The 26,761-nt window shown below is 44.9% G+C and overlaps 1 pseudogene; it reads right to left on the bottom strand.

Annotated features, from left to right (window-relative positions):
- The window catches only part of LOC147718141 (phospholipase A2 inhibitor and Ly6/PLAUR domain-containing protein-like), a 118,160-nt pseudogene that overhangs the window by 64,656 nt on the left and 26,743 nt on the right, over positions 1-26,761 (bottom strand).

Raw genomic sequence — 26,761 nt, 5'->3', positions numbered from 1 at the left:
AGCCATGTATTTTCTTGTGTGCTGTCACAAACTGAGGTTATCAAAGGAGGGAAGTCTAGGGCACCATCTGTGGGCCAGTATTGACAACGACTCATGGCGAGCAGGACATGACTACTGGTCAATAGGACTAACAACCCTATGCCTAAATGACCTCTGGAACTTGCATGCTAGTCAGAAGGAATTCAAAAGGCTAGCGAAAATTAGTACCAACAACTTTCAATAGTGGAAGATAAAGCTACCCTTGCAAAGAGAAGTAATTGGTGGATAACCCTTAAATCCTACGCCTTGTTAATCCCACAGCCGTACCTTACCATATCTTTCAGTGCACGAACGAAACTAAGCTTTTTCAAATTGAGACTGGGAGTTATAAACCTGTTGATTCATTTGCCAAATGGAACAGAGAGCACAGACGAGATCTATGCCGACTGTGTGGGAATCACAAAGAAGACATTACACACATCATCTGTCTGTGCCCAAAACTGCTGACAGAGAGACGGGGTCTACTAAAGTACCATTGGAATATAAAATTGATCAGAAGCTGTAGTGCAGCAGTTCTGGCCTGTTTTGATCCTAGGAACACTAAATTAAACTGTGCCCTGGCAAGATTTATGGAGCGCGCTGCAAAAAACTCAGTGAGGTGCCCACAGTTTGCAATTCTCCATCGGCATAACGATTGTCAAGCTTCACCTGTTATTGCTACCCCTACTGTTTTTTATGAACATGACATTTTAAATGAAATTTTGACATCTTTTTTTTAGAAGTTTTGTATTTGCAATGGCTTTTTTAAATCATGCAATAAAATTAAATAAAAAAAATAAAAAAAAGACTCGAAAAAGCTCACCAGAGGATAAGGAGACAAAGAGTAGCCTTAGAAAGGGAGTCCCTAGAGATTGAAACAGATAGAAAAAAGATGGGACTAGAGTCCAATGGTGGCAACAACTTCCATAGAGGTAGGGAAAGTTCTTATGACCATAGAAACTTAAACAACATTTTCCCTCCCTACCAGAGTAGGGATGACATCAACAAAGGGATAACTGTACTGGAAAGGGCCTGCTAAGTTTAGAAGGTCCCCAAGGAGTAGTGGGCAGCAATCGTGTGGCTCTCCTTTGCAGACAAAGGAAGAGACAAGTTCCTCACTGTCAGAGAAGAGGATGCTGATGGTTGTACAGACCTGAAGAGTGCTCTGATGGATGGGTTTGACCTGACCACAGAGCAGTATAGAATACAGTTCAGAGATACCCAAAAGGCTCAGCTTCAGGACTGGGTTGACTTTGTTGATTGTGCTACTAAGGCTCTGGAGGGCTGGTTACTGGGCAGTAACATTTGTGATTACACCGGATTATACAACTTGATTATGAGGAAGCAGATCTTTAATAACTGTCAGAATCAGCTGTTGCATCAGCACCTGGTAGACTTTGATCTGACCTCTCCCCAAGAATTGGGAAAGAAGGCAGACAAATGGGTCAGAACCAGGGTAAAGCAGAAGGTACAGAATCAAGGTGGTGACCAGAAGAAGCAAGATCCCAATAAGGGTGGGGAGAAGCGTAAAGCGTCTGCACGAGGCCCTCAAAAATATTCTAATGGTGGAGATTCCCATTCGTCCAAAAAGAAAGTCCAAAAGAAACCACGGTGTATAGTCTGTAAACAGAACATCCATTGGACTAGTGATTGCACTAGAAGTAAAGACTCAACTCCAGCCACCATTGCCCCTAAGGCAACTGTTCCCCCTAGTTCAGTTCCAAGTGGTGATACTCAGGAGAAGGGTGTAGTAGTGTTAACCATGGGTACTGAGGTGTGCTCTGGCCTAGTCTGAGTTCCGCCTGAGGCTATCCTGATCTTTGATGGAGGCATGGATATGACCTCCTGTGTGAGTCCCAGTAACCTAGGCAAATACAGACAGCAGCCTTTGATACATGGAAGAGAGGCTTAAGCATACAGGGGCAAGTGTCACTATGGTGACACCAGACCTTGTGGACCCTGGACAGATCATACTTTGTGAACTTTACCAAGTGACCAATGTTAGCAATGTCAGGACCAACCATGCCCTAGCAGTTGTTAATTTCTCCAGGGGAGGGGTAACTGGCCTCAAGAAAGCTGTGGTAAGTGCAGACCTCCCTGATGAATGCTTGCTTGGAAATGATTTAGAGACTTCAGCCTGGTATGAAGTGGAGTTAAGGACCCATGCAGAAATGTTAGGGATCTCTGCACATGTGTTTGCTGTGACTAGGACATAGGTCAAAAAGTTCAACACTGAACACACCCTGGATTCTGGAATAATGGACCAGGTGGTTCCAAGAAAAGGAGCAGTAGGATTAAGGCAGTGCATTCCCCCATGACTCAGAGTGAAGATCAGTCTCTTGAGGGAGCTGATTGTTTTCCTGAAGACGGAACTGTCCCAGATGAGCTTGAACCTGATCAGGTTGAGTTCTTGGGGACAGGGGGGCCCCTCCAGGGCAGAACGGAGCCAGGAGCAGCTGAGCTGCCCTTCTCTTGAACCCCTCAGAGAGCAAAGTGCTGCTGAGGCTGCTGGGAATGCTAGTGGCACCCATAAAGTTTATTGAGATGATGGACTCCTGTGTTTAGAGGGTAGATACCCAAAGCCTGGAGGTTGGTTATACCTTTTAAATACAGGGGCTTCCTATTGACACTAGCCTATGATATTTCCAAAGCAGGACTCCTGGGCCAAAACAAGACTTGGGACAGAATTGTCCCTCACTTTTACTGGCCCCACATGTCTGAAGACACAAAAGAGTTTTGTCGCTCCTGTGCCACCTGTCAAGCCAGTGGTAAAGCAGTTGGCACCACAAAGGCCCCCCTGATACCACTACCTGTGGTGGGGGTTCCCTTTGAGAGGGTGGGGATTGATATTTTTGGACCAATGGATCCTCAGACTGTATCTGGGCACAGGTTTATCCTAGTGGGGGTGAACCATGGCACTAGGTACCTAGTGGCTATTCCCCTTAGAACCACTACAGCACATGTGGTGGCATGTCCCCTTTTGGGAGTGTTCTCAAGAGTGGGTTTCCCTAAGGAGGTAGTATCTGACAGTGGTGCAAACTTTATGTCTAGCTTCTTGACTGTAATCAAGAAGGAGTGTGGAGTAAATTATAAATTCAACACACCCTATCACCCACAATGCAATGGTTTAGGTGAAAGGTTCAACAAAACCTTAAAGGGTATGATCAAGGGTTTCCCAGTTTTGGCATAGATGGGTCATCCTACTGCCCAGCCTTGTATTTGCATACAGGGAGGTCCCTCAGAAGGGGGTTGGCTACAGCCATTTTGAACCTCTGTTTGGGCATCCTGTAAGAGGACCATTGTGTCTGGTGAAGGAGAGATGGGAGTTACCTCTCAAACACCCTAAACAGGACATAGTGGACTATGTACTTGGTCTCCGCTCCAGGATGACTGAATACTTGAAGAAGGCACTAACAATCTTGAGGCTAGCCAGGAATTACAGAAAGCCTGGCATGACCAAAAGGCTGCAGTGAATGTTTACCAGCCAGGCAGGAAAGTGTGGGTGTTGAAGCCAGTGGCTCCAGCAGCTCACCAGGACAAGTGGAGTGGACCCCACACTATTGTTTAACACAATGGAGAGGTTACCTACCTGGTAGACCTAGGAACTTCCAGGAGCCCCCATTAGGGTGCTTCATGTCAGACATGGGCTTGCTCATGGCTACTGATGAGGGACAGGAGGAAGAGAGTGATCCATTCCCTGACCTGCTCTCACAGAACCCTGATGATGGATCAGTAGGTGGTGAAGCCTTGGCAGGCAGCCTCACCGGCTAGCAGCAAACAGATTGCAGACAGGTGCTCAATCAGTTCAGACATATGTTCTCTCTGACTCCAAGTCAGACTACCTGGTGCACTTATGAAGTGGACACTGGGGACATTCTGCCTGTTTTATATAAGATTTACAGGCAACCTGATCATGTCAGGGACTGTATCAAGATCGAAGTCCAGGAGATGTTGGATTAGGGAGTTATTGAACCCGCAGATAGCCCTTGGGCTAGTCCAGTGGTCTTGGTACCAAAACCTCACACCAAGTGTGGTAAGAGGGAGATGAGGTTTTGTGTTGGCTACAGCGGTATCAATGCAGTCACTAGGACTGGTGCCCATCCAATCCCAAGAGCAGATGAGATTATAGATATTTTGGCCTGAGCCAAATTTCTGAGCACATTTGGTATCCCAGCTAGCGACTGGCAGATCAAATTAGCTGTTTATGCTAAGCCAAAGACAGCATTTTATATCCCTAGTGGGCACTAGCAATTTGTGGTAATGCCCTTTGGTTTGAATAATCCACCTGCCACTTTTCAAAGGTTGGTAAAGTCCTAACAGGCTTGGAAGACTATAGTGCAGCATGTCTAGATGATAATGCTGTCTTTAGCTCCACCTTGGAGGATCACATGGTCCACCTGCAAAGTGTTTTGGAGGCTCTGCAGAAGGCAGGCCTAACTATCAAGGCTACTAAGTGCCGGATAGGGCAGAGTCAGGTTGTGTACCTGGGCCACCTTGTAGGTGGAGGCCAGGTTCAAACATTACAGAGCAAAATTCAGATCATCATGAACTGGGTTGCTCCAACTACCCAGACTCAGGTCATAGCTTTATTGGGCCTGAGTGGGTACCACAGAAGGTTTATCAAGAGTATGGTTTCATTGTGACACCCCTAAATGACTTAACTTCTAAAAGAATGATTAAGAAAGTGCAGTGGACAGTCAGCTGTCAAAAGGCATTTGATGACCTGAAGCAGGCCATGTGCACTGCACACAAAGGGATGGACTGGAAACCAGAACCGGCACTGATAAAGAGTACGGCGTACCCCCCCCCCCTCCCCCCGCCTGGTGGGTTGTGGGTGCCGCTGACCGCTTTGCCAGGGCTGGTTTTTGGCCAATCTTGTTCCAGGGCTGATTTTGCAGCTATGCAGCAAAAACGGCCCTGTAACAAAAACGGCCTCCAGGGCCCAAAAACGGCCCCCTTCCCGTGCGGCGCATCGGGGGATTCCCGGTGCTCGCTACGGCCAGTCCGGCCCTGACTGCACCAATTCTGCAAAGTCCTAATTACTCCAGAGAATTCATTGTCCAAACAGATGCATCTGAGTTGGGGGTAGGGTCTGTGCTGTCACAATTGAATTTTGAAGGTCAGGACCAGCCAGGAGCTTTTATTAGCAGAAGGCTGAACCCTAGAGAGAAACGTTGGTTAGCTATTAAGAGGGAAGCCTTTGCTGTGGTTTGGGCTCTGATGAAGCTAAGGCCATGCTTGTTGGGCACTCACTTCACTGATCATACTGATAATAAGGACCTCTTATGGCTAAAACAGATGAAGGGTGAAAACCCCAAACTTTTGAGGTGGTCCATTTCCTACAGGTGATGGACTATACAGTGGAACATAGACCTGGGAGTAACCATGCCAATGCAGATGGACTCTCCAGAGATTTCCACTTAGAACATGAAGACTCAACTGGTCAAGGTCAGTTTAATGTTCCTGCGTTGGGGGGGTGGTTGAGTAGGAGAGTAGGATCTGCTTACTATGGTTACCCCCACTTTTTGCTGGTGTTTCACTGTTTTCCCGACTTTAGTCTGGCTGGGGCCCTGCTATCCAGGACCCCAGCCTAGCTGCTTCCTCTCTAAAATTATTACATGACCATTAGGTACACTCCAGTTTGGTTACTGGCGTACCCTTGTGAATCCCTAGTATATGGTATCTTAAGTACCAAGGGCAAAGGTACCCCAGAGTCCTACCAGGGGCTGCAGCATGTTTTATGCCACCCCTGGGGAGCCTTCCAAAATGACACCACAGGTCTGCTTCTGCAGCCTGGGTAAGGGGTTACATGCTCCCCTTACTAAGATATAGGCTACCTATATCTACCTTTAATCACTGACACATATAAACCTATAAGTCACACCTATGGCAGGCCTTATCAATCCTGGAGGCAGAGTGCTTGGTTTTGTGTGAGAGGGTGCCCATGCATGGACAGGACCCCTCTGAAGCTTTCAGAATCTATTCTCTGAAGCTGTTCTGTGATGCAGAAAGACCATATACTGTTAAGTGCATTATAACCTTGCAGTAAATGGTAACTTTGGAATGGCTGCATCAAAACATGTTGTGTTTGGTGTCAAACTCTTTGGAATCCTACCCCCTGCCAGTCCTGGCGGTGGGGGTAGAATTCCACCATTCTAGAGGGAGAGACATGTACACACTGGTCTGACCGATAATAGTTTAAAAGAACCCTAGCATCAAAAAATTGATGCTACAGTCACATGTTGTAATTTGGCAGCGATCAGGGTCAGCATTTAGCTGAAGCCATCTTGTATTCAGCAGCCATCCTGTCTGCCATGTGCTCACCATGTGCCCTGTCCTTCCTTGCTGTTGTTTACTCTTGCACTCTACTTATAGACAGACCATATTTAGGCTCTGCTACACTGCACATGTGCAGAAGTAAACTGTAACTGTTCATGCACCTGTTCTAGTCTGTAACTGTCAGGTTATTCTTATCGGAGTCAGCAAACTGCTAGCTCCTCCCTACTGTTGACTGTGCATTTCTGTGTGACCTTCTATGTATGTAACCCTTCTCTTCTGTACTTGTACCGCCTTCTTTTGAGCACCTGTGTGGGTATTAATGGACCATGCTCCTTCTGTTCAATGTGCTACTTCATACTCTACCAAAGGGTGTTGTGTGAATGTAGTTCCACCTCATGAGGTTTAATACATTCTTTGTTTTATATTCCAGTTTCTGTGCCAACTTCTATTCCATTGGTCTGGGAACTTGTGCAGAGAAGGGCAAATCCTTAGCACTTGTAGGCCTAGCTGAGGCTCACCCCCACACACAGACACGGGTCTGACCTCCTGCTGCTGTATGAAACTCCAGCAGGGGAGGCCTGGACAATAGGTTTCCTGTCACAGGAAGGTGTAACCACCTCCCAGGCAGACTTTAGTGTATTTGGGCTGGGTGGGAGCATTCAGTGAATGCTTTTCAGACAGTGCTGGGGGCACACTTGGTGTCCCTGTGCATATCTCAGTTCAAACCGGTTGCAGGGGCATTCAGCCCATGCTCTGGCACACAACTGGACAAAGGGAATGGGTGTAACCACCCCTCTTCCCAGACCCTCCCATAGGTTAGTCCCCAGACTATGTCCAACCCCCTATCTTAGTATAAGTATAGGACCCCAGTCCTTAGGACTTCAGATTACACCTGGACAAATCTCTGCAACATATACCCTGGAACTTCGACATTCTACACGACCAGAAGACAGATGAATCTCTCTTGGGGTCAAGGAGTGACTTTCCTGTTCAAACAGGCACCAAAGAAGCATCTTGCCGGTTGGCATTTCTGAAGCTCCTGCCAGACTCTGAAGTATTTGTGACTCAGTACATGGACTTCCAGACTTTTCAGAGGCCAGCACTAGACTCCAGCAAAGCTGAGACCCGCAGCCCTCACGAGTGACTTGGAACTGGAACTCCTGGACACCGTGCACATTTGCTAGTTCATCAACTTCCTGATCTTTCCCGAAGTTGTACATTGTGATACTTGTAGTCCAATCCCTGAGCACCATCTGCCTTGAAGATTGTGGGTCTACACTCCACGAGTGTTCCTTGAGCCCGCTTTTAGTATTTCTGCTCGAGGTCCCTTCGCGATCCCTGGTCCGTCAACTGGTGGGTCCTCACAAAGGTAACTCTTCTGATTCTTGGGCTTCCCTGGTTGGTCCAGATGTGCCTTGACTTCCCACCAAGGGTTTAGTCCATCAGACCTTGTTGGTCTGCACCGAAGCCAATCTCTGCTTTCTGCATGGGTTGCTGTTGCCAGGGTTTGTTGGGTCCAATCCAGAAAGCGACACTGCAGCACTCGACATTCTTCATGGGACAGCTGGAATCCAGCACCTGGTTGTCATCAATGCCTCCTGGTCCTCGTGGCTGAAGAGTCAAGCTTCACCTTCTTCATCTGAAATCACCGACATCGGTGGGCATCCGCTCAATGCCTTCCTGGTCACTGGCTAGTGACCCAGACTATGTCCACTCTGCTTTTAGGTTCTTCACATCTCCAATCCTGGCTTGGATCCATGGGACACTTTCCACTTGGGCACCAGCAGCATCTTGCAGCAGCTCTCCACTGAAATCGATGACGAAACCCAACACAAACGATATCTGTAAGAGAAGGTATGTGTGGGGTACATGCACTCTGTGACTCAGATATCTGTAAGAGAAGGGATGTGCAGGGTACATGCAGTCTGTGACTCAGATATCTGTAAGAGAAGGGATGTGCGATGTACATACAGTCTGTGACTCAGATATCTGTAAGAGAAGGGATGTGTGCGGTACATGCAGTCTGTGACTCAGATATCTGTAAGAGAAGGGATGTGCAGGGTACATGCAGTCTGTGACTCCGATATCTGTAAGAGAAGGGATGTGCGTGGTACATGCAGTCTGTGACTCAGATATCTGTAAGAGAAGGGATGTGCGGGGTACTTGAAGTCTGTGAGTCACAGACTGCATGTACCCTACACATCCCCTCTGTTATAGATACCTCAACAAACGCCTGACCTTCTACACTCCCACCCGCCAGCTTCGATCAACCAGCCACCCCCTTGCCGCCGTTCCACGCATCCGAAGAGCCACCATGGGAGGAAGATCCTTCTCCTACCTGGCAGCCAAGACATGGAACTCCCTCCCCATCCACCTCCGTCAGACCCAAGACCACCTCTCCTTCAGGAAGCAACTCAAGACCTGGCTGTTCGAGCAGTAGCAGACCCCTCCTCCCCAAGCGCCTTGAGACCCTCCGGGTGAGTAGCGCGCTATATAAATTTCTTGATTGATTGATACAGAACATTCCTTCTGTTACAGATGTTGGAGTTGCAGACTGCATGTACACCACACCTCTCCTAAATTGCAGATGTGGGAGTCAGAGACTGCATGTACCCTACATATCCCCTGTGTTAAAGTTTTCAGAGTCACCAAGTGTATGTATCATACACAACTCCTCTGTTACAGATGTTGGAGTCACAGACTGCACATACCCTACGCATCTCCTGCATTACTGATGTGGTAGTTACAGATTGCATGTACCATGCCCATCCCTGTGTTACTGTTTTCATAGTCACAAATCATACATACCCTGCACATCTCCTCCATTGCAGAAGTCGGAGTCGCAGCATGTTCTACTGAGTTTTTGATGGAGAATTCTCTGCAACAGGCAGCTTTTTGAGAAGGATCCAGACAGTCCTTGAACGCAGTTAGAATAATATCACTCCCTGTTGGAAAAAAGCATACTTTGATGTAACATAAAACAGATCTGAGCATAAGTTGCAGCACATACATGGTCATCTTGAAGGAGTCTGGTGATTTACCAGTGGTGAAACCGGTACAGCCACTACTTGTTCATCTTTAATGTGTTTGAGCAAGAGTTCATGTGTTAGCATTTTTTAAAGGAAAACATAGATCTATGTTATTCATCACATGAGAATTTTAATTAGGCAATACATTTTTTTGAACGTTTAATGAATCAGGTGTCACACTTCCCTCCTCCCAAAATGCTGCTTACCCCATGGCATTCTACTGCTGAGTTTTACGTCATGTTCCTTTATATCCATTTCCACAATCCCTCCATTCCTGAGCTTGTTTTCTTCCATAGATTGTTTGCAAATTATGAGTTTGAAATCAGGCAAGACAGAGCTCTGGGTGTGAGGATTGAGGAACTTAGACCAGACAGCACATATTAGCCAAACAGAAGTTGGTTCCCTGTGGACACAAGGGATGGGCACTCTGGAGGTCAAACAGGAAGCTTTCAGGCACCTTCATGCATGGCCACAGTGCTTCCAATGGGGTCACATGTTACAAATACGTGACACTTTGCACTCACCTAGTGTGTTGTTCTCTAGGCCTGCGACGCATTGAGTGATGTCAGGAGAGCACTGTGTGCAGATACCCTAGCAGCTGCTGGTGTGGAGAGTGAAGCATTGCTCGCATATTAGGCAATCTGCAGGAAAGAGAAATTCATAGGAAAGTTCTGTATATCATTTTTTTCCTTATTAAAAAAAAAAACAATGCAGGTATAAACAAGCATTTGCAATGCAATCGGTCTCGCCTTTGGGACCTTATATGTATTTAGCTATGCAGGACATTAGCTTGAGTGCATAAACATTTAGGGGTGAAGCATGGATTTGTATGAATCCCCAAGGCCAATCAAACCAGCCCTTGAAAAGAGACGAATAGACGCCCCAAGCCCAAGTTAACGCCCGGTGCAGTGGCACTGATCGCACCGCCCTAGATCCGGCCCTGGGCACAATGTTAAGAGTGAAATGGATCTTGACATTTAGTCAGACAGCCCATACATTGGACTTTTTACTGTGCAGATGGGACATATTTCTGCACTTTTTGCATATCCCAATAGTTTAGCGCTGGGACAGGCTTTGACAGCTGTAATGTCCTTATTTATTGCACTATGTAATAGGAAGTTGTAGATTAAATATGATATGATGTTAATTTAAATTCAAAATAACCTCTTGGCGGCCAAAATTAGTTGTAGCATACAGGGTAATAGATGCCAAAACTTTTTTCTTTATATTTTACAGACACTTTTGAATTGTATGGGTGCGATATAGGGGAACAAAAGGCAGAAGAACAGCGGGGAGTGGAGCAGTGAAAAAAGAGACTGAAGTTGGCGAGCGGCTGCTGAGCTCCGACGCTTCTCACTCGCTGCAGTTCCAGCGGCTTCTCAGCCTTTCCATAGGGGATTGATTGTGTCTGTTTAGCTGATCGTATACTTGGGCTGCCAGACAATGATTCTGTCTCTGTCACTTAAGGTGTCACATTTACAGGGATGGAAAAGCAAGTACGCTGCAGTCTCCCGAGCAGGAGAGAGGGGAGCCAGCGATCCCCGGCTGCTCAGAGTGGCCTGTTGACTGAAAACCATAAAGTGAGCTTCCATCTCTGGGCAACTGTCGTTCTTAATAAGTACATTAAACAAAAAATCACACTTTGTCTGTTGGGGTGGGCCTCAGCCAGGCCTACCAGTGCTAGGGGTTCGCCTTTCTCTGCACAAGATCCCAGACTAATAGAATAGAAGTTGGCACAGAAACTGGAATATAAAAGAAATAGTTTATTAACCTCATGAGGTGGAACTACATTCACACAACACCCTTCAGTAGTGTATGAAGTATCACACTGAACAGAAGGAACATGGACCTTTTATACCCACTCAGGGGCTAAAAAGAAGGCGGTACAAGTACAAAATGCAGGTTTTAGGTACATATAAGGTCATACAGAAAATGCACAGTCAACACGAGGGAGGAGCTAACAGTTGCAAATTCTAGCAAACACATCCTGACGGTTACATACTTGAGTCAGCTGTATGGAGAGCTGCAAGCTCAACTGAGCATGTGCAAAGTAAAAGAAGCTAAATATAACATGTCTCTAGGCAGAGTACACGAGCAGACAACAGAAAGGTAGGATAGAGCACATGGTAAGCACGTGGTAGCACATGGCTTACAAGATGGCTGCGGAAAAACAAGATTGCTTCAGCTAGATGCTAACCCCGATCGCAGCCAAATTACAACAGATGGCCCTTTTAGCATTAGCTGAAGACATTTGTTCATCTGGGGTAATCTAAATATGCATCCTGTACATCTATTAATATTATTTCAGTTAAGCTTTTGTTGTGCTTTTATTTCTGCAACATTTCTCTTAGCAGGTATACAATCAGTGATGCAAACGGAGCAATGCATGGGACCACATTGTACACATACACTGCATGTAAATAATATCACTAGTATTATACATATAATGGTCAATAGCTTCCAGCCCCAGGTAATAAGTAATGTCCACATCCAGCTTGAAAAAGTCCATGTACCAGTCTCTGGGTCAATTTCTGCAGCAATCTTATGCAGTTTAGATATTGCATCAAACATTGTAGGAGAGTGATATGGAATGTAAGCACAACAGCTGCTGCCGATGATGCCACATGCACCACCTCGATCAGCCAAAATCACGTCAAGATCCATACGATTTTAGAGTGCTACAATCCTCGCAACTTGCAACTCTTCTGTACTGTTCCCAAGTGCCATAGCTGTCTGATTCGTAACAGCTTTCACAACTCCAGTCAATCGTCTTATCTTTCTGCTGTTTAATGCAGCACCCACAAAGAAAAACAAGCCCAAATTGATACAATGAAGGTGTCAAAAACACGGGGCAACAGAAAGGACACATAACATACTCCTGACCAACCAACTGGTAGTTAATAATATCCCTTGTTACCACACACAAAGTATGTATTATGTGGGGAAGTGAAGCTGCTGTTATTAGCACCCTCAATGGCCAGAATTACAGTGCACTCACTCCTTCCTACTGGAATTCTCCCAATACTACATATACACAAATCTGCTTTAGCCCTGGTAACAGAAATCACAAATGTTCCATAAAATTACTCTACCAGGAAGAGGAAAGGCAACCCGGGATGCTGGTGCCAGAGTCAGCACAAGTAATCCTAGATCGTCAAACAGGTAGAGACGAGCCTCGAGGAGAAAAGACAACCGCCAAAACAGTAATGTACAAATTCAGATGAAGTACGAATCTTAAAAAACGAGGTACGCAACATTACACTTGAGCGTGAATGTGATTGAGAGAGACCCCCCCAGCATTTCTGTACATGGTACAATAAGGTGCGTGAATGACAAGGTGGTTTATTATTTTTGAGAATAAGTATGTACATGCGAGAAAACAAACAACATACAACGGAGACTGAATGTGTATTTTTTACGAAGTGGGTGTGAGATGATAAACACCATACGATAACAGCCATGTAGAGGGAGCGTTGTGTAAAAAGGAACCACACGGCATGTCCTCATCCACCCTGACTGCGCCAAGAAAACCATCCCCCCTCACAGACCCTCTGTGATAATCTCGCACAGTTCTTTACGGACAAAATCGAGACCATCATTAACAATTTAGCAACGCCCCCATTGCAAAATTATCCTACCACCCCCGGAGTCGATAATTCCAACCGTGATCCACCGAGTCCAGGTGGCCCACCAAGAGAAAGTCTTCGGGCTTTCCCCCCTATCCCCGAAGATGATTTTGAGAGACTGGCACATGGGATCACCTCTGGATCCCCCCTTGACCCACTCCCCCCTAAAACCTGGAAAGCGTGTGGAACTGAACTATTCCCCACCCTCCGGAGGATCTGTAACCAATCTCTGTGCTGTGGATTCGTTCCCACCCCCTGGAAGCAAGCACTCATCACCCCGCTACTGAAAAAACCATCCTTGAACCCAGAGCGTCTTTCCAACTTCCGACCTATATCGCTTCTACCCTTTCCTGCGAAAGTGGTGGAACGCTGGGTCAGCTCCTGTCTATCGACACATCTTGAGCAGAGCCATGCTCTGGACGACTTCCAATTCGGATTTTGGCCAGCCCATGGCACCGAAACAGCAGTGCATACGGCCATGGAAGAACTTCGTATGCGTGCAGACAGGGGCCACGCAGTGGCCTTGATCCTACTAGACCTGTCTGCCGCATTCGATACGGTCAACCACGTGACTCTGCTGAAAAGGTTGAGAGAGGCAGGGGTCGACGGCACTGCCTTGCTCTGGTTCCACTCATATCTCAGTGATAGGAAACAAGCTGTATCCCTCCCCCCTTTTCAATCTGCCTTCTCCCCAGTCCCTCACGGTGTTCCCCAGGGTTCTTCCATCAGTCCGATCCTTTTTAATGTTTACTTAAAACCATTGGTCACCTTAATCAAAACCCACAGAATGAAAACAGTAAACTATGAGGACGACACCCAGCTTATCCTTTCATGGGAGGGGGAAGACTCAATCCCCATGGAAGCCTTTCATGATTGCCTAAGAGACACAGCAGGCTGGCTGCATCTGAATTCCCTCCAATTCAATTCCTCTAAAACCGAGGTACTGTTTTGTCCCGGGAGCCGAATCCCTCGCCCTTTTCCAGTGGAGTTCTGGCCCCCGGAAAACTCAGATAAACCACAACCGGTTACCAGTGTCCGCAATCTGGGTGTCATGCTAAATAACAACCTTAGCATGGAAACGCAGGTAACCAAAACAGTCTCTACCTGCTCGGCCCTTATGCGCTCACTACGCAAAATTCTGCCACTACTCCCCGCCCAGGCTCGAGCACTGATAGTCAGGTGTACTATACTCAGTGGCCTTGACTATTGCAATGCTCTCCTGCTCGAGTCTCCAGTGTACTACTGGACAGACTCCAACGAGTCCAGTCGGCAGCAGCCAAACTGGCCCTCGGCTGGACCAGGAGACCCTCCCCACAGCAGCCTTAGCCGAGCTACACTGGCTTCCTTTGAGGCAACGAATAGCTTTTAAGGCTCTCTGTTTGGTCTTCAAGGCATTACACGGATGGGGCCCTAGACCCTTACAACAAATGTTTTCCTGGTATTCCCCCACCAGAACTCTACGATCCGCTACAGCTTGCCTTGTGGCGGTACCTAGATTCAATAAGGTAAGGACCGGGGGAAGATCCTTCAGAGTGGCCGCGGCTAAGCTCTGGAACAGTCTGCCCGTTGACATTCGTCAAACTTCCCAGCTCCTGCCTTTCAGAAAGCGTATCAAAACGTGGCTTTTCCCCTAGTATCCCCGCCACGCTTTACCCCCTAAACAGATTCCCACTGCTTCTAGCTCAGGAGTAAGCTCTTCAGCGCCAGGATACCTGCTAGGTGACAGCTGCGCTCTACAAGTGTTTTAAATAAATAAATAAATAAATAAATAAATGTCTACTGCGAATATTACATCATTAACAGCGAGTCTTAGAATGCTCCCGTAAAAAAAGATACTTCAAAGTATACCCACAACTTGCGCGATATACAAGCCCGATTACGGGCGGCCACTTTTGAAGTCAGCATGGCAAGTAAGCATAATGTCCAGCACTCACATAGCCAAATTTGAAAGCAACATGACAAGTGTACATAATGTCTAGTACTTACATAGACACATACAGATAGCGCCTACAACGCCAATAACCAAACCGAGCGATAGAGTCCACACACTAACGTGTAGAAATACGACTAATGGCAGACAATTAATACATACTTAGCGGGAATTACAATGCGCAACCTGAACGCTCATAAGATTTAGAGGGTGAGACTCCAAGAGACGCATTAAGATCTTAGCACACAAACTGAGAACAATGACGGAGTGACTATAAGGTCACTCATAACACTGGCTCTTTTATCCTACTTAGTCAAGCATAGAATAGCGCATAAAGAACAATGAGAGAAATGTGCCAGCTTATCTGTTATAGGACTAAGTCATGAACCTAAAGCATTGCCATTTTCTAGTTTCTTATATGTCGTTTACATATGATTTAAGTGAGATCATAGATTTGTTTTCTCCCCCACCTTCCTCTATTTTTCACTTTTTTTCTCTTTTATCTTTCAGAAGCAACACAGGAATCAGGTTAATACACCATGATCCTAGTAGAAACCTAAGACCCAATTGATCTTAGATCACAGAGATACACTGATCTCAAGCACTTATCCCCCCATTTTCCTTCTTTTGAACACCAGGTCCTGAAGAAAGCCCACCTTACTCACAAGGGCAACTATAGGGGCTGAAACATGTTGAACTTTTTATGGACATTTTGAAAGTGTGGCTGATCCCTAATGTATATCTCTACGCACTGAACAGATTTTAACATTTACTCTGAGACCAGATGAATGAAAGTTAGTTGTGTTTCTGGATATATGAGTTTTTATAGGAACCTTTTTTGGTGAGATCCAAAAAATCCCTGATCACTACTGTCCTAACTTAGGGTTACCTCTGGGTGGAGAAAGCATAACCACAAACCCGATGATGATGCTATCCCGTCCCTAAGTGGTAAGGCGGCGAACCAACATATACAGCCACCCCAACCTCCGTACGTGAATGAGGGTTTTTTTATTGCCACAGAGCATGATAATGATATCCTAAGTTACGCAGGACAAGTGACCCCCCCCCATTGATTTCTTAATATTTGAATAAGGAAGCTGTGTGGATCACAATTCTTCCTTCTCCCCCCCTCTGATTAAAAGAAGTTCATAATACTGAGCCATAGTCAAAAGAGAAACGGGGGAAGCGGTAGTCCATAAACTCTCACTGGCCTTTAGTCGACTGGTTATCCCTGGCAACAAGTTGGCAACATATTTATCGACAAACAGATGCCTACTTGTGTCATCTGTTAATGACTGGCCACTAAAATCGTGGAATGCCTCCTCAAAACATGTAAAGAAGTCAGAAACCGATTCATCTGCCTTTTGCTTACAAGACGCTAATACAGTCCAGTCTATCTTTTTGAGGAAAATAATCGTTTTTAACTTAACCAATATAGCTGAGGGAAGATCTAAAGTTAACTGACATGGTTTCTGTGCGGCTTCCCTTTCTACGTCCATTTCTTCTAAATCTTTACATAACGCCTCAAAAGTCGCACGGTCATCCACTTTACGAATAGTTCTCCACATGTCAGGGGGTAATATCAATCCAAAGAACATGTCGCTAGCGGGCAGAGTTGTGGTACAAGAGCTAATGGCTCCCTCAACTTCTTCATAAAAAGCAGCTGGATTTTTTAGCGGATCAGGCAATGCAGTTTTAATAGCCATAACATCCGCTCTAATCCAAGGAGTGTAGACCCAATTATAAATAAAATAACACTTTGCATCAGTAGAATTCTTATCATCATCCGTACCCGTTCCTCTAGGAGGGACATACAAAGGTACGGCTTCCCGCATAGGTTTCACATGAATTACTACATTCTTATCTGTTTCAGAAGTAGAAGCCTGTGTCACACTGGTCTGGGATGTTTGTACAGCTGAGTCAGCTGCCTTTTTCGCCTCTCGCAAACGGACTGCTTTAGCACGTAGTTTAACCAAACGCCTGATTGAGTCAGCTACCCGAGAAAAGACCAAAAGACCATCCCGCATTTGCTTACAGTCATTTGCTACATCATTGGGTTCTAACTCCTCAGAATATTTCTAAAACTGCTCAAGGACCTCTGCGCCAAATACCTCTGTAAAATAGTGTGCTAGAAACAGGCATGCCAAAAATAGTGCAGTAAATGCAGTATTATAACCAAAGTAGCACTTAAGGTACGTTTGTACATTGTGCTGTTCAAATCTTATTCAAAGTAGAGAAATGTCTCCTCATTACCTGCCTATATAAATTGCGATTTATATATTCACATCAATTTCCAAAATTGGCCAATACAAATTCCAAAAGCCACAGCAAGCGTTGCAAAACGACCTTACCAATCCTAGGCATCAAACAAACAGCAATTGTCGCATCAAAACAACCCTTACCAATCACTTGGTGTCCAGATTCCAACTGCCATGTTTTTCAAATCGACCAAATGGTCACTGCATGGTGAATCAACAGACGAGATCTCAGTCAAGGACCGGTCCCACCTGGATGGTCAGTTCAGAAAGATAGGATAACGCTTTGGTTTGCTAAGATGCGGGTCGCCTCGGGCAATGATCGTCCGTAGCGAGATTCCAATCCTTCGTTTCGACCACTCCTTTGGGCATCTGAGTCGCCGATAATCCTCACTGGTTGGGTGCCAATTTGTCAGGGTGGGCCTCAGCCAGGCCTACCAGTGCTAGGGGTTCGCCCTTCTCTGCAAAAGTCCTCAGACCAACAGAATAGAAGTTGGCACAGAAACTGGAATATAAAAGAAATTGTTTATTAACCTCATGAGGTGGAACTAGATTCACATAACACCCTTCGGTAGAGTATGAAGTAGCACACGGAAGAGAAGGAACATGGACTTTTTATACCCACACAGGGGCTCAAAAGAAGGCGGTACAAGAAAAAAAAGAAGGTTTTAGGTACATATAAGGGCATACAGAAAATGCAGAGTCAACAAGAGGAAGGAGATAACAGTTGCTAATTCTAGCAAACACATCCTGACAGTTACATACTAGAGTCAGCTGTATGGAAAGCTGCAAGCTCAACTGAGCATGTGCAAAGTAAAATAGGCTAATTATAACCAGTCTCTAGGCAGAGTATAAGAGCAGACAACAAAAAGATAGGACAGAGCACATGGTGAGCACGTAGTATCACCTGGCAGACAAGATGGCTGCCAAAAAACAAGATGGCTTCAGGTAGATGCTAACCCCGTTCGCTGCCAAATTACAACACGTCCATCACTCAATTATGCTCTGAATTCCATAACACCATTACACCTGGGTGGTCTTCACCCACTTCCAACTTTGGATCAAAACAAATCCAACGCACTTTCTGCCCATGTGGGCAGCTCTTCAGCGCACCACATAGGGGCAGTAAACTCGATATAAATGTGCAATACAATACACTGATACATTTCCGATAAGCCCACTGCTGCGCCTGCTCCCATTTCCTCCAGAACAGGTGCGCCCTCCTGACTTTTCTTTGAAGCTCAAATTCGAGCAACTAGAACCCAACAAACTAGCAGCGGGAGGGAGAGAAAGCATTTGGGCAACATTTAAACTTATTCTAACCTCATTAACGACGCCTTGCAGAGGGAATATATTGAATGGACCAGCTTCGCACTCCTCGCCCATTTATTTTTCCATGTTACATCTCAATACTGCTGAAAATAAATTTCTGACAAGTAACCAACACTTTCAGCATGATTCACCGCCCCCTTCCGGGTCGCGCATAACATGTATTTGTTGTGCAAGTCATGTTCGGGAACACAACTACTTGTTTTATCTTTGCAATCTTTACTTATTTTCAGTTTTTTTTACTTATCATCTATCTCTTTCTGTCCCTAAGTTTGACATTTTGCATTTTCTTTCTACTTTTCCCCCTTTTTTTTTTACTTTTCTACTGTTTTATTTTACTTCTTTATTTAAGCTCCTACTTCTTCCCCCTCACTTTTTTTCCTTTTTGTTCTAACTTTTTTTTTCCACCTCCACCTCCAACCCAAAACTGTGGCAAAGGGCATCAGCAGAACCGGCTCGAAGGGCAAGGCGCCTGCGCCCAAGAGCCGGCTGCCTTGCGGCAGAATGCGACCCGCAGGGGTGCAGGCCCGGAAACTTTTCGGGGAGGCGGAGGTGGCCGTCCTGGTTTATTTCATCCAGCACCACCTCCCCTTGACCTTGGCAGCAGGCGGCAGGATAGGTTCCGGTTACCTTCCAGAGGAGCGTCACCGCCAGTGGGCGAAGGTGCGCCGGGCAGTCTTCCGCCGCTCGTGTATCCGGCGCACCCACCAGCAGCAGGCCCACTGGTGGGCAGACGTTCTGGACAGGGAGCAGGACCTGTTGGACCTGCTAGGTGTCGAGGTCGTGGGGCTTGGTGAGTAGCTAGTAATATTAATATATATATAGTAGTATAAGTATTGTGTATAATTCTTGGACGAATAAGTAACACGATTACTGGTGCTCTTAGTTACATTGCAGATCGACCCCAATCCTACTGAGAACAATTGTTTTTATGTACATTAAAATTAAGCCTGGACATATTTACAAATATACACGTTTAACTCTTTTTTCAGTTTGCAGAATGTTACATAACTGAGCAGCAAATTGCCGAGATTGAAGAAATTATTTATCCTGTTCTAGCTCATTACACCAATGTCTCAAATATGGCATGAACTAGTTGTGAGAAGCCAACAGCATTCAAAATTTTTCAACGGATAACGTTAAGGTAAATACTCTCAATATGACTAGTCGACGAAGTTAAAAAGCAATGGATATAAGTACTTGAGGGGTTTTTGGTGACAGATAATCTCTAATTCACACTTGTACGGATGGGTTTGATACAGGGTGGAACTCTGTATAACTAATTGATGATTAGGTATTAGGATGGCATACAGAGCTTCCGACCTTCCTACTTTTTCTCTTAAAGGGTTCCAAATTAGGGACGAATATTAGGCTGTGCAGTAGAGGTTGACAGTGTTTCTCCACTTGTACTTTGGCCTTCTCATGAAGTAGGAGGAGCCTCTCTCAATCTCCTTAACTCTTTCCTTGCAAAGTTGACCGGATTCTTAGTCTGCAAGTGCTTCTGCATACTTGCAGTTCCACACCAGTACTCTATATTGGGGTCTCCTCTTGAAAGCAGTCTTGCATATATGGCAAGTAACTTGTTGCATTCACTTTTTTTAAGACTTTTGGAAATTAATTTCAAAACATTCAATATTGTTGTAGCGCACACAGCCACACAAGAATGAACACTGCAAATGAAGTGCATTACACAAAGGTAGGAAGCATGAAATTACATGATTTTGTATTAGGATATCATACAGAACTCACATATAATATCATTTCCCAGGATTCTTACTTTTTCTCTTGAAGGCTTGAAAAGGTCTTTACAAGAGAATTTGAAAGGAGAAACTAGGAGATGAAGAACAGAGGTAGGACCTTATATCTCAAAGTGCAAAAATGGATAAAAAGGGTGGACCAAAGTCTGCATGTACAATGGCCAGTGGAAGCGTTTTAAGAATGGATACACCCAAGGACAAGTGAAAAGATTTGATTGATAAGGCAGAGCAAAGGAGGTGGCAACATTGTGGAGGAAGGCCCATGGGTGGTGAAGACTGGGTTTGTAAATCTCCATCTATAACTTTCTCTCACAGTTTTAATGTTGTTTTCTCTCTCTTTCTCTCTCTCACTCTCTCTCACATCATTTATCTTTCTCTTTTAAAGTTGTGGATGCTGCTGTCCACTCTGACGTGTAGAACCAAAGCTTAGTTGAAGTTCTGAATTCTGCTGGTTACAGTGTTAACACAAAGTAAGCAGAGTGGCCTACATAGACAATTCAGATCAAACTTGTTAGAAATAAATGAGCTTATTTACAAACCCCTTGCACCACTTTTTTGTCACTTTCAACATGAGAAAAGAAACACAAAAGTAGAACAAGGGTTTTGTAAATAAGCCTTAAAAAATATTGTCCACCATAATGACTCGATATCTCACCTAATTCTGTCTCATCTCTGAATCATTTTAAAGACCTGTTGAACTCAAATATAAATCTGACGCAGTAGGCACTTCTATACAGACACCACCTGAATGCAAGACTTTAAGATAAGTGAAATGTATCAGGCACACTGCACACATTACAAAATAGTAAATATCGTCAAGTGTTACTTTGACTTGTAATCTTTGACCTCATTTAGTCACATCGATTTAGTTTTAAACACTATTTTTCTCTTTTGTTTTGCAGAATAACTACCGTACTTCTATTGGAGTCCACATCACATGTTGTTTACTATATTGTTTTGTTGAAGTTATGGTTCTAGGTATTTATTGTATGATCTTTTAGTTATATTTCCAGTTGTTTATGGTTTTATTAAAAGTTAATTAAAAAAGTATATACGTCTTTTTTTTGTGTGGGTAGCATTCCCCAATAGAAATGATGTTTATCATTTTACCAGAGTCTATAACTATACCGTGGTGAACTTCTAAGCTCTGTGCTCACGTAACTGTTCCATGAACTGTTACTATGGTAACAGGCAGAAAGCCGTTTGGGGGTAGGGTTAAAAGTTACTGGCTGTACAAAAACCGTTATATTTACCACAGAAAGGAAAGCAAAGTAAAACAAAACACTGTGTACCAGATTTACAACCCCCTTGCACCACTTTCGTGTCCAACCCCCCCTACAAAATTACAAGTATGTAGGCCTCAACGACTCCCCTCAAGCCCCGGTAATCACCACCCCTAGGAATGTGTGTATTACGGATGACAGACTGCGTGGCTCTCCGCCTGGTTCCCTCGAGAGCCCTGGGAACTACCAAGACCGGCTCCTGCAGTGTCCCGGGGTGCCTACCCCCGGTATACTGCTGTTTGCTTTGACAGGGCGGGACTCTCACGACTCCCGCCCTCCCATAGCAAACTTAATTTGCATTTTGAAAGATAGAGCAGTAAAATCTGTTGTCACTTTCAAAATCCAAGACAGATTGCATTTCCACATACAAATTAGCATCTACCCATACAAAAAAGTAATGCTGGCTCCCTAAGAAAGCAAAAGTACATCACACAATGTTACTAAATAAAACAGCAAGTGTGCTTGACTTCTCAATATACAACTTTATCCTACGTAATGTTATTTTCAATCACGTTTTTATACCCAATAAGAATCATGCTTTTAAAAAACAGAAACATGCACCCTAGTTTTCTGTGTAGAATGTTGTCAAGCAACCAATCATTTCTTTTCTGTTTTTCAACACTACATCTTATCCACCATTTTAGAAAGATCTTACTTTTCAAACTGTCATTTCATTTACAGAGACCATCTGAGTGCATCGAGACCTCCTTTCAAGATGCTTAGAGTGTGATTTGGGGGACACAACTTTATTTTCTTGAGCCAAAGGAATGCAGACCACAAAGGAATTCACAAAGACCTAGGTTTACCAAATGTAGACATTAAATGGATTGGACAGAGAGGATTACAGTGACACCAATTTATGCCATTGCGTAAAACCTTTTTGCATCTCCAACACCCTGACCTCATAATTGTGCACTGTGGTGGCAATGACCTAGGCACTTTGACTGGGGTAGGTCTGCAAATGCTTATGTTGGACATCTTTGGAGATTTGATTTCACTTTTCCCCCAAGCTCCCTTTGTCTATTCTAATATATGCCAAAAGCACAAATGGAACTAGTCCAATCAATTTTGTCCATAGATTGAAAAAGCTAGGAAACATGTGAATAAATCTACTTTTCTCAGAGACTATAGAATGGGGTCCATATAACACAACAATCTGTGTTTCAATATGCATGGCATCTATAGAAGAGGTAGTGTACATTTTACCGATGAAGGGAACAGAGTCTTCCTCATGAACTTTAGACTCTGCATTGGTATTTACTTGTAAGTACTACAATCTCTTAATAAACACAAGGGCTCTTTTTAGAGCCACCCAACATCTAAACACATAAGCTTGATATATATCTCAAAAATACATGCTTTGTTTTTTTCAGCGGTGAAATGTGTGGATCCTACGCGCATACTGCAACTTTTTTTGTAAAAAAAATGGGACATATTATCAAGGCAGGCGAAATGACATTGTCACAGATAATTTAATCGCCCTATTAGCAAGCTGTCGCTCACAGCAGTTAGCAACACATTTTATACAATTACGAGTGGTTTAGGGCCCGCTTTGCATGTCAGCAATATTTATCGCTAATAACATGCAAAGTGGGCATACACAAACTGAAAACAGTCGCTAACATCGCTATCGCCTATTATCAATGCAGGCGTAGCGATGGAAATATTTGCGCTAAGCGCGAATATCTCCAAAAACGAACGCCTGCTCAGACCATTTCTTAACCATTATATCCAATGTGAGGTGGATATAATGGCTAAGTCCCTGTTAGCGATAATGCATGAATATCGCTGTATTCTCAGCGATATTCATGGATTTCGCCGCTATCGCTGGAAATTTTGTCGCTTTTGAGATAAACGTTGCTAATAGCACGTTATCTCAGCGATAAAATCCGGCGATGCGCAGCGATAAAAAAATTGTCGCTAAGCCTATTTAGCGATAAATATCACTAGTTGTTGGTAATATGCCCCAATGTTCTTACTTTGTTTGACCTACGGGTCCTTATAAGACCCCCTGAGCATGCCTAGGGGGTCAGGCTGTGTGTACCCTGCCCCTGTTTACGTTTTGCACATATATTTCACAGACTTCCTCAGCCTCGCTTCTACCGAGGCACAAAATGGCTGCCAACAGTTCCTGGCTTTGAATGCTAACAACTGCTTGACAGCCAATTAGAATTCAATGCGTGACCAGGACGTGGCGCTTATGCTATGATACCAATCCTCGCACAATCCATGGATCCAATGGCGCCCATAGATATATAAATGACTTTAACCGCAATTTTCTCTAAAACTGCTGAACAGATTTACACCATATAAGCAAAAGGCACAAGTCGGAAGTACCTCTCTGCCAAATTTGGTGTGATTCCGTTCAGCTGTTCGGGCTGTAGCCGTGTCTAAAGGCCCTACGGGTAATTGCATGGGGAAAACACGTTTTGGGACCCCCCTTTTTTCTTGGCCCCTGCTTCACCAATCACCCCCAAACTTTCAGGGAAGGAGTGGAATTGATCTGGCCGAAAGTTTGGAAAATTTCAAGAAGATTCATCAATCAACGCCAAAGTTATTTCCAATAGAATGTTGCGGTTTTCCTATGGATAATAGGTCCTAACTATAACTACCTACTGGCGACCGCGTACATTGAACAAACAACATGTTACACTAAGCCTACCTTGATGCCCATGTCACAATTAATGTAACTTGTAGGTGCGTGCAACATTTAGAACATTGACCATATGTTCAATTGGCCATTAACTTAGGCCCGCCTGTGAAACACCCTTTTGCTCACCGGCAAAGTCACATAAAGGGCTCCCTGATCGGGTAACAATGGAGGCCTGCCATTGGAAGAGGAGTTGCCTCCTCCCAGAAAGGAGCCACAGGGGGTGTAAGCCCCAATGTCAAGCTTAAAAGGAGTGGATCATGTTTGGGTAGACTGGTTGGCTTCAGGGACAGAGACTGTTAAACACTGGCAAAACTGGCTTTCCAGTGAGTCTGTAGCCCATAGGTAGCCACTCCTCCAGGGTGGGCTACTAGGCTACTGAAGATGAGAGAGTGGTTCTGTCATCTTGACAGAATAGTGTTCTGGGATAACTAGATGCAATACTTCACAGGACGCTGTAATCAGACAATAGGCAGCACAGTACCTCATTGGTTTGTGAGAGTTACCTACCCTAAGGGCAGTTTTCTGGGCATAAAAAGGGCACCACCAGGAACTCACTTTACTAGAAGAAGAGGGCTAAGGAATGACTGCCCGGCTGATCATTAAATAGGCAAAGAAGTTGCTGCACCAAAGTAAGACTGATGTAGGGACTCCTACCGAGAACAGGACTCTGTGCAGGATTATGGGACCTTAGTACTTAGGGACTGAGTCATCCTACCACCTTAGTACCCATGCACCCAGGACTGACTATCTATAGTGTCTCACTTGCCCTCCTACTCACTCACAGAGAAACAAGTTATTAGACATCCTGGAACACAACAGTTCTGAATCTCTACGGACTCGCGGTTGCTAGACACACCCTTACACTCGCACTCTTGTACCTGTCCATAATAAGATTTGACAGAGACACAAACCAGTTTAAAATATTTATTTTAACTAACATAATCTAACATGCAGTATACGAGTAGCAACAAGCAGGACAATGCATATTATAAATACTGTCAGCATAGCAGCAAGTCCATGAATCTTGAAGGGAGATGTCATCATGAAAAAGACAATATAGCCTAACCTCCCTTCCCTTGGTCGGATGCTGTAATAATATATATTAGAGGATCTCTGGGTTTTGTCTGCAGACCCCCACACCTTATACTATAGATGGCAAATCTCCCTCTCCAAGTGGCTGCACCCTATGCATGTATCCCAATAAAACCAATGTACGATTTCCAAACAACAGCGGTATTGGTTTGCTTTGTCTAGTGCTAGGGCCTGACCAGAAAAGAATAACAACCTTGCTCAAAATGTTCAAACTTAATCCCAGTAACTGGCAGAGAGTGAACATAGCAGTCGGTTTGCAAGTGAAAAGCACAAACAAAAATAAAGCCAGGGAGTAACATGCGTAGAGCCAGTTCCAACTTAAAGAAGACAACAATGTCCCCATGGGCCATGTGACACCCTCCCCTTGGTCAGGTCGGTTGTTCCAGGACAAAACAGAACCCAGAGGTAAGCAGAGCCAAAGCAAATCGGTCAAAGGGCAAATTGTGGATGAAATTCAATCTAAATGCAGGTAGACAAGGAGGAAAAAAAATGTACGATTAAGAAAGGAAACAAAAGGCTTTTGCAGTGTTTTTCAGTTCTCATCTACAGCATTTCTTCGGAGCCAAACATTTCAAGGGAAAAGTAGAATGCCATAAGGTCCAAAAGGCTGTCAGAAACTTCTAAAGTAAAAGGGTATGCAATCCAATTCAGTTATTCAAATGAGCAGATGTGCACCTCATATCCAGAAGCTGACAGGAGCATATTATATCAGGGCAACCTGCATCAATCAATCAATCAATCAAAGCATTTATAAAGCACACTAATCACCGGTGAGGGTCACAAGGCGCTGGGGGGAGGGGGTGCTGCTACTGCTCGAAGAGCCAGGTCTTTTGGTGCTTCCTGAAGCTGAGATGGTCATGGGTTAGTTGTAGGTGAGTGGGCAGGGAGTTCCAGTTCTTCGCTGCCAAGTAGGAGAATGATCTTCCTCTAGAGGTGGTACTGCGTATTTGTGGAACGATGGTGAGTGCGAGGCTGGTGGAGCGAAGCTGGCGGGTGTGGGTGTAGAACGAGAGTCGGCTGTTGAGGTAGTCGGGGCCCATGTTGTGGAGCGCTTTGTGTGCGTGCGTTAGCATTCTGAACGTGATCCTTTTGTTGACGGGGAGCCAGTGGAGGTTTATCAGGTGGGTGGTTATGTGGTTGTGGAGAGGGATGTTGAGAATGAGTCATGCGGCTGCATTTTGTATGCGCTGGAGCCTCGTCTGAAGTTTGGCGGTGGTTCCTGCATATAGGGCGTTCCCGTTGTCCAGTCAGCTGATGACTAGGGCCTGGGTGACTGTTCTTCTGGTTTCTGTTTGGATCCACTGGAAGATCTTTCAAAGCATTCTCAGAGTGTTGAAGCATGAGGATGAGACGGCGTTGACTTGTTTGGTCATCGTGAGGGAGGAGTCCAGGATAAAGGTGTTTAAGTCTGAAAATGGTCCAAGTTCGTAAGACTGTACACAAAGCTTTTACCCACGGAACAGTCCTGGTCATGGGCCATCAATGGACCCAGCAACATTCATAATCCAGG

The sequence above is a fragment of the Lissotriton vulgaris genome, chromosome 4_2 (assembly GCF_964263255.1).
Source record: "Lissotriton vulgaris chromosome 4_2, aLisVul1.2, whole genome shotgun sequence".
NCBI lineage: Eukaryota > Metazoa > Chordata > Amphibia > Caudata > Salamandridae > Lissotriton > Lissotriton vulgaris.
This window is presented reverse-complemented; position numbering and strand designations above follow the sequence as displayed.